Genomic DNA, 8,284 nt, shown 5'->3' with positions numbered 1-8,284 from the left:
CCATATATTTATATTATAATACTTACATAAATTTATAACATATAATTTATATATACTATTTATATAATATATACTTATAATATATATTATTGGTACAAAAAAGATGATAGAGAAAAAAATCTATAGTAGATACCATAGAGGCACATACATGCATGTGGAAACTTGTGGTCAGAACTATCACTATAGAATATTGGTAAAAAATGAGTGAAAAGTACCTTAATAGTTAGCTGATAGGAGAGCAAAGTAAAATTTGGTTTCTTAACTAGTATCATGAGGAAAATATCTTCATATACATAATATAATCAAAAGGTAAAATTTCTGGAAGAAAATATCTTCCTTCCCTTCCCCTTCCTTTGCTTCTCCACCTCCCTCTCTTCTCCCTTCTCCTTTTTTGACAGGGACAACATCTCAATATGTAGCATTGATGATTTGGAACTAAACCAGGCTGGCTTCAACTTCAGAAATCTCCCTGCCTCTGCCTTCCAAATGCTGGAAGTAATGGCATGCACCACCATTCCTGGCTGCTTTCCTCTTCCACAGTAATGAAATTGCATAGATATCAACAATGAAAACTGCATGTTCTAACCTACCTTACATGACAGTCAAGTCTGGTGCTGTGTTTCAATGTGACTGCCTTCATAGGTTCATGTGTTGGATTTCCAGCTAGTGGAGCTATTTTATAAGACTGTGGCACCTTTATGAGGTGGAGCCTTGTGGAAGAAAGTGAGTTACTGAGCAGCAGATTTAGGGTTTTATGGTCCAGCCTCACTTCCTGTTCACTCTTAGCTTTCCAAGTGTGGATGCAATGTGACCAGACAACATCCTTCTCCTATTATGGCCCTTTTCCTGCCTTCAGCTCCTCTTTACCACCACAAAGGACTACAGTCCTCTGGAACGCTAAGTGAAAACAAACCCTGTCTCCTTCAGGATTCTTTTCTCTGTGTATTTTGTCTCAGCAATGAGAAGGTAACAGACAGTGGGTGATAAACTTCTTGCCAATGGGATGTGTTTGGCAATATCAATAAAGCAGTTCGCATGATCCTCCTTAAAAGACAGCTGGCACACAAATGCTTTACCCATCTAGTTTTCTTTGGCTATCTTTGTCTATAATATAGTTCTATAAGAACAGTCAAAGATTGGATGGGGAACACAATCATTTGGGGATTTAAGCAGGCTTCATACAGTATAACTCCCATCCTTGCTCTGATTTCCTATCTCACCACTCTTGATAACAGATACTAGCAAATATCTGTCTTGTCTGAGTCTCTATTACACTATCTCTTCTCCTGCCTCATATTACCTACATAGCAATGCTTATTTTCTTTATTTCAAAGGAGTAATGGGGTAGTTTGAATGAAACTGGTACCCATAAGTTCATGGGGAGTGACACTATTGGGAGGTATGGCCTTATTGAAGAAAATGTGTCACTGTGGAGTTAGGCTTTGAGGTCTTCTAAGATTCATTCAGTGTGACACTCAGTCCATTTCCTGTTGCTTTCTGGCCAAGGTACCACGTCTGCCTGCATACCTCATGCTCCCCACCATGCTCCCTGCCATGATGACAATGGAATGAACCTCTGAACTGTAAGCAAGCCACACCAACAAAATGTTTTCTTTGCAAGAGTTGCCATGGTCATGGTGTCTCTTCACAGTAACAGAAACCCTAACTAAGACAAGTACAAAGAAAAAATTCTATAGACGCATCCATTTTTAAGAGACTGTATGGAAAGAGAGAGGTGAGATGAGAAGCTGTAGGAGTTAGTAACAAGCAATGTCATTCAAATATGGAGAATGAGTACTGAAATAAATTGATCTCGTAGTCATCTAGATTAGACGGAGATTACTGGTGACTGTAGAGGGCTATTTTCAAAGGGTGACTAAGCAGCCGGTAAAACAGCCCAGCCCTCAAGGGATTATTGCATGTTATGTGGAATCCTTCCAGCTCTTTTCAAAGCCAGCACCAGAATATGTTGGGTGTTTCTGGACTAGGTGTATCTGAATCATGAAGAAATAGACATAGCCTTTGCCCTGAACGATGTCTTGATGCCTTCCCATAAGCATGATGCATCCACTAACATATCTGCTCTACTCGACCTGGTCACTAGAACGTCATCTGCCAACTCATTTGAGTACAACCCACCTTTGTCCTTAGTTGAATTTTCGAAGGTCACCAACATATGCACTCTCTAGCATGAACAGCATGGATTGCTGGTAACAATACAGTCTTATTTGTAATGAGAAATGATGACTATCTTAAAGATATAATCACAAAGTTGGGCCATGTTTAACCACCATTCTTTCCATAGAAGCCATAAGCACCAAAACATAGGAAACAGAAGAAGATCTAGGGCAAACTGAATTTTTCAAAGTCCAAATAAAGCACTGATTTATAGAACCCAAAGAGATAAATCCCATAAAGTACACAAAACCTGAAAGTTTATTGTGCCAAAGTCATTGATTCATAAGAAATACTGACAATAATTAAGTTTAGGGGATTCCAGTCATTATAACACAATATAGCCTTTATTTATTGACCTTAAAGAATAACAAAAGCACCTAGGTCTACAAACTCTATGCATTACTAAATTGCCTAAAATTCCACACATGTTGTATAAAATTATGAATAAAGATTTTTGTCTGAGCCGGGCGGTGGTGGCACACGCCTTTAATCCCAGCACTTGGGAGGCAGAGGCAGGCGGATCTCTGTGAGTTTGAGATCAGCCTGGTCTACAAAAGCTAGTTCCAGGACAGGCTCCAAAACCACAGAGAAACCCTGTCTCAAAAAACAAAAAAAAAAAAAAAAAGATTTCTGTCTGAAATATATAGACTGATTACCTATACAGTCTACTTCATGCCATCCAAACTCCATGTCCCCCACACACTAAAGTTGTTTTGTTGTTTTTCTTTTTCTTAGAAAAACAAGGAAAATGTGTTGCGAGGGTGGAGGGCAAAAACAGTAGAGGAAACAAGCCACAATTCCCTTCTCCAGAAATGAGAATGGGAGGCTCAGCACTTCCAATCTCTGATTTTAACCAGTTAAAATGGTTGTGGTTTACCAAAATGCACCTGGAATCTCTGCTACTGCCATGCAGGCCAAGGCAGTTGCAGGACTGAAAAATGATTCTCGTGATACTTAAGCTGCAAGGCATAAACAAGCCACAAGCTCAACACAGAGCAAACTGCAGCTGTTTGGCTGTAGCCAGACTTGTGTCCCGCAAGGAGACCCCTGGAATTCCCAAAGGCTAGATGCTATGCTCACTCTGGACATCATATTAACCTCACCATAGCAGCATCTGTGTTTTCTTGACTGTAAGGTTTTACATTTTTGTGCTGGTCTTAGGGTGAGAGTTCATTCCCTGCCTTTTACTCCAGCTTCATTTCCTTTGGTTATTAAGCAAACTCACACCATAGCAATTAAACACTTTGCTCAAACCATATCATCATACATGCAAAGCTATGAGAAGATTATAAATGCCCAATGCAATGCACTGTGTTAATGCTTTCATAAACTATAGTTTCAAGCAATAACAGCTCAAGACTACCCAGAGGGATCCTTTCGTGTGTGTGTGTGTGTGTGTGTGTGTGTGTGTGTGGTACATATGTATTCAAGTCTGTGTGTCCATGCATTTTTGTAGGTATGGGCGATAGAAGTCACCATCAGATGTCATCTTCTGTTATTGTCCCATCTCACTTTTTTGAGGGTTTCCAACTGAACATGGCATTCACTGATGGATAGACGCTTGGCTAATAGGTTCTGGGATGCCTCCAACTTCACTTTCCACCAGGACTAGTGTTCAGATACGTGCCACCCTGCCAGGTTGTTTCATAATCATTACTGTTATTATTATTGATAATTTTATATATGAGTACTATATTTACATCGTACCCCCCCATCTTCTCCCTCAAACTATTCCTGTGTCCCTTGCTCCCTCTCAAATTCTGTTTTCTTTATTATTGGTTCATGTGGAAATATAACCGGCTGGGTCTATGTGTGCTTGCATGTATGTGTTTTTAGGAAAGATCACATGGTTTTGGATAACCAGTTAGGAGACTGAACCCTGGGAGAGCTTGATTCTTTCTCTCTTGTCAGTCATTAGTGGCATGTTACTCTTTATATAAGAGTAGAACTACGTGATATTTCCCTTATCCAGATTACATGCGAGGTTTTATCCACAAGTGTAGAGATCTAAACTCAGGTCCTTATGCCTAGGCTCCTAGCACTTTAGTAGCTGAGTCATCACCCAGCCCCTTCCTTTATGTTTTTAAATTCTCTTTTCTAGATGTAACTTCTGTATATTTTTGGACTCCCCTTCTAGATAGAATTGAATATGATAACTTAAGTTTTCAATATATATAATATATAATTTTCTTAAAACTTCTATCCATTACTCTGTGTATATATGCATGATGTTTATGTGTGGGAACATCTGTCATGATAAAAGTGTGGAGGTAGGGCGGGGAGCAGAGAAAAATGTAGAGCTCAATAAAAATGAATAAAAAAATTAAACAGGGAAATGATGGTTTATTATTTACAACCTTTTAAATCATATTAAAGACCTTCAAGTATTATAATGAAAAAAAAAGTGTGGAGGTTTATAGGACAACTTCGTGGAGTTGATTCTTTCTTTCCATTCTCCCATCGTTTGTTGGAATTGAACTCAGCTGATCAGGTTTGTGCAACAAGCACATCTACCCACTGAACCCTCACACCATCACTGTAGTCTGACTTCCTAAGTTTGTAGTTACACATGTGAGGCATATAAATCCAGAATAGCTTAGCAGCCTGGCACTCCATTTAGCTTGGGCTCTATATAGACCCCTCCTTCAGTGATGCACCTAGCAATTCAGGACCCTCACCCACACTGAGCCACACAAACATAGAACTTAAATAACAGAGTAAGTCTTTCTCCTTTAGTAATAAACATCTCTTTCGTGGTTAGTCTCCATTCAAACATGATAGAACCTGTTCAGGAAGAGAGCAATAGAGGCAATGGACTGATCTCGGTTGGGATGGTCTTGGGGGCATGGGCAGTAAGGCATAGTGTGTCTTCTTTTGAATATTTAGGCAAAACAACCTATTTCCAATTATGTCTATGCATAGCTTGGTATGCATATGATTAAAATCAAATGTCTTATGAGAAAGGACATGCACAGTGGAAAAAAGACTTTCATAATCTAAGTCAGTCAATCAAATTAGAGATTTACCCAACACTATGTCCCTTAGTAACATACTTCTCCCCCTTCTAACCCTTTAAAAAGAAGTCCCAAACAGCAGCCAATGTTCATGGATATTCAAGAACCCTTGCAATCTATCTTGCACCGTTTCTTTAATTGAACCCCCTTATTGCCTTAGTGTGCACCTTTTTAATTCTTTGACCAAGACAGAGAGAAGGTGGAAATATCAGGTCCAGAATAAGATGATGGGTAATTTATTAGCTTGTCTGTCACTACTTCATTTTAATGTGTAAACAGTTGAACAGACTGAAAACTCAACAATACTTTTCAATCCATATAGAGGGTACAGACCCAGATAAAATCTTCCCCAAGACTGGGGAAACAAGAAGGTAAATACATCACATCTTAGATGGTTAAGCTCAGTTAGTAGAAGATTAAGAGCTGGGAACACCTGCAGGAACCTTTCCCTGAGAAGAAATATCCAAATAGCAATTGATGCAATGGAGGAGCCTTGAAGTGAGAAATGGGTATGAAAAATTCCAGGAGGACCCAGTCATGGTGTCACCTCACAACTTTGTAAGTTTCAACTTCAGAAACTAGACTGGGTTTCAGAAAATTAGAAAAATTCTTCTCTAGCCAATGGCAAGCAGAAGACAGAGCCATTTTGAAGCACACCAGAACCTTGTTTCCAGAGATCTAAGCCCCAGGAAAGACTGGTGAACTACACTTGACCAGCTTGGGTGTTGTGAGTCTGGCTGACCTCAGGAAAGAGAAACACAGTAATCAAGTCAATTCTAGTTAGTCAGTGCTACGTGAGCAGTGTTAAGAGCTGGGACAGCACCTGTGAAGATCACAGTTCTGAGACAAGGGCTTATGGACAAACTGAGGCATGCCTTTTGAAACTGTCCTTCAAAACTGCAGGAGAAATAAAGTCATTCTCAAACAAAAATTGAGAATGTGTATTGTCAGGAGACCTCCTTCATATGAAACATTAAAAGAAATTCATTCGTTGGAGAAAAGGGAAATGACACAGGTCAGAAACTACAGACAGAGCTTTGACAGCGGACCTGAAAGAAAAACCCGGCTTCCTTATTCTTATGTAGCAGATAACAGTGCTCAAAAAAAAATTGACAGCAGTAATACTTGTGACTATGTATGCATGTACATGGAATAAATGACAGTGCTAGGGACAGGAAAGAGAAAACAAAGGTAGTTTGTTGTTTTAAGACGTTCAACCCACTTAAAACAGTAGGGTGTTGTTTGAGTGGGATAGACATTGTTGTAACTGAACACTGCAAATTCAAGAAAAACTATTAAAAAGTAAAGTGTGGACTTCTCGAATTTTGCATGCAAATGGATGGAAATAGAAAACACTATCCTGAGTGAGGTGTCCCAGACCCAAAAAGATGAATATGGGATGTATTCACTCATAATTGGTTTCTAGCCATAAATAAGGACCACGGAGTCTACAATAGGTGAACCTAAAGAAGCTAAGGAAGAAGGTGAACCCAAGGAAAAACATATAGTTGTCCTCTTGGCTAAGGGAAGTAGACCAAATTTCCGGGGAGAAAATGGGATCTTGGGGGGGGGTGTGGGATGGGGGTAAGGGGAGATGGGGAGAGAAAAGGTAGAAGGGAAGGAGGGGGGACCTGGGAAACAGGAGAATTGGGATAAAGGAAAGGTGGATAGGGGAGCACGGAACCACAATTCTTAGTTAAGGGAGCCACTTTAGGGTGGGCAAGAGACTTGACCCTAGAGGGGCTCCCTAGTGCCCAAGATGAGGTTCCCAGTTAGTTCCTTGGGCAGCTGAGGATTGGGAACCTGAAATGACCCTATCCTAGAGCAATACTGACGAATATCTTGCATATCATCATAGAATCTTCATCTGGTGATGGATAGAGATAGAGACAGAGACCCACACAGGAGCACTGGACTGAGCTCCCAAGGTCCCAAGGAGGAGCAGAAGGAGGGAGAACATGAGCAAAGAATTCGGGACCACGAGGCGTGCATCCACCCACTGAGACAGTGGAGCTGATCTACGGGGAGCTCACCAAGGCCAGCTGGACTGTGACTGAAAAAGCATGGGATAAAACCGGACTCTCTGAACATGGCGAACAATGAGGGCTGATGAGACACCAAGGACAATGGCAGGGGGTTTTGATCCTACTTAATGTGCTGGCTTTGTGGGAGCCTAGCCAGTTTGGATGTTCACCTTCCTAGACATGGACGGAGGGGGGAGGACCTAGGACTTAACACAGGGCAGGGAACCCGGACTGCTCTGTGGACTGGAGAGGGAGGGGGAGAGGAGTGGGGGGAGGGGGAGAAGGGTGGGAGGAGGGGGAGAAGGGTGGGAGGAGGGGGAGAAGGGTGGGAGGAGGGGAAGGGAAATGGGAGGCTGGGAAGAGGTGGAAACTTGTTTTTTGTTTAAGTTTTTTTTTTCTTCTTTTCACAATAAAAAAAAAGAATTTCACATTCATAAAAATGTTAAAAAAAAAAAGTAAAGTGTGTGTGTGCGTGTAAATGGCTCTGTGGTTAAGAGCACTAACTGCTCCTCCAGAGAACCCAGGGTCTGTTCCCAGCACCCGTAGCAGGTGCCTCAAAAGCCCCTATGATTCTAGCACCAGGCAACTTAGTGCCCTCTTCTCGCCTCCACAGGTCCATGCATGAAAGTATGCGTACACAGAGTGATGCACACACATAAATAAATATCTTTAGAGAAAAACAAAAAAAAATATGAGGCAGTTCTGATCCAGCTATTTTCTGAGGTTGGGTTACTAGCCAATGGAACCATTTTAAAAATTTTAAACCAATTTGTGCATGTTTCTTGCAAATTTTAACAAATTCATGATAGGCCTCTTGAAGAAGTCTGTTCTTTATGGGCATATCATAGGAATCTAGCATGGGGCTCTGCAAAGGAATGACGCTGAATGACGGTTGTAAAATAATGATTTTTAAAAAAAAACCACTAAAATTCAGAGTATAAGATGCTACAAGTATTAATAAAATTATGGGTTAAAAATCATGAGAAACCATGGGGCCTCAGAAAATATCACCTTTTTGTTTAAGTAATCGGAGAAAGAAAAGCCACATGTTGAACTACATTCCAAGCA

This window comes from Microtus oregoni, unplaced genomic scaffold, assembly GCF_018167655.1.
Source record: "Microtus oregoni isolate MIOR12 unplaced genomic scaffold, Mior012 000043F_ref0000047, whole genome shotgun sequence".
Lineage (NCBI taxonomy): Eukaryota > Metazoa > Chordata > Mammalia > Rodentia > Cricetidae > Microtus > Microtus oregoni.
Note: the sequence above shows the minus strand (reverse complement) of the source record.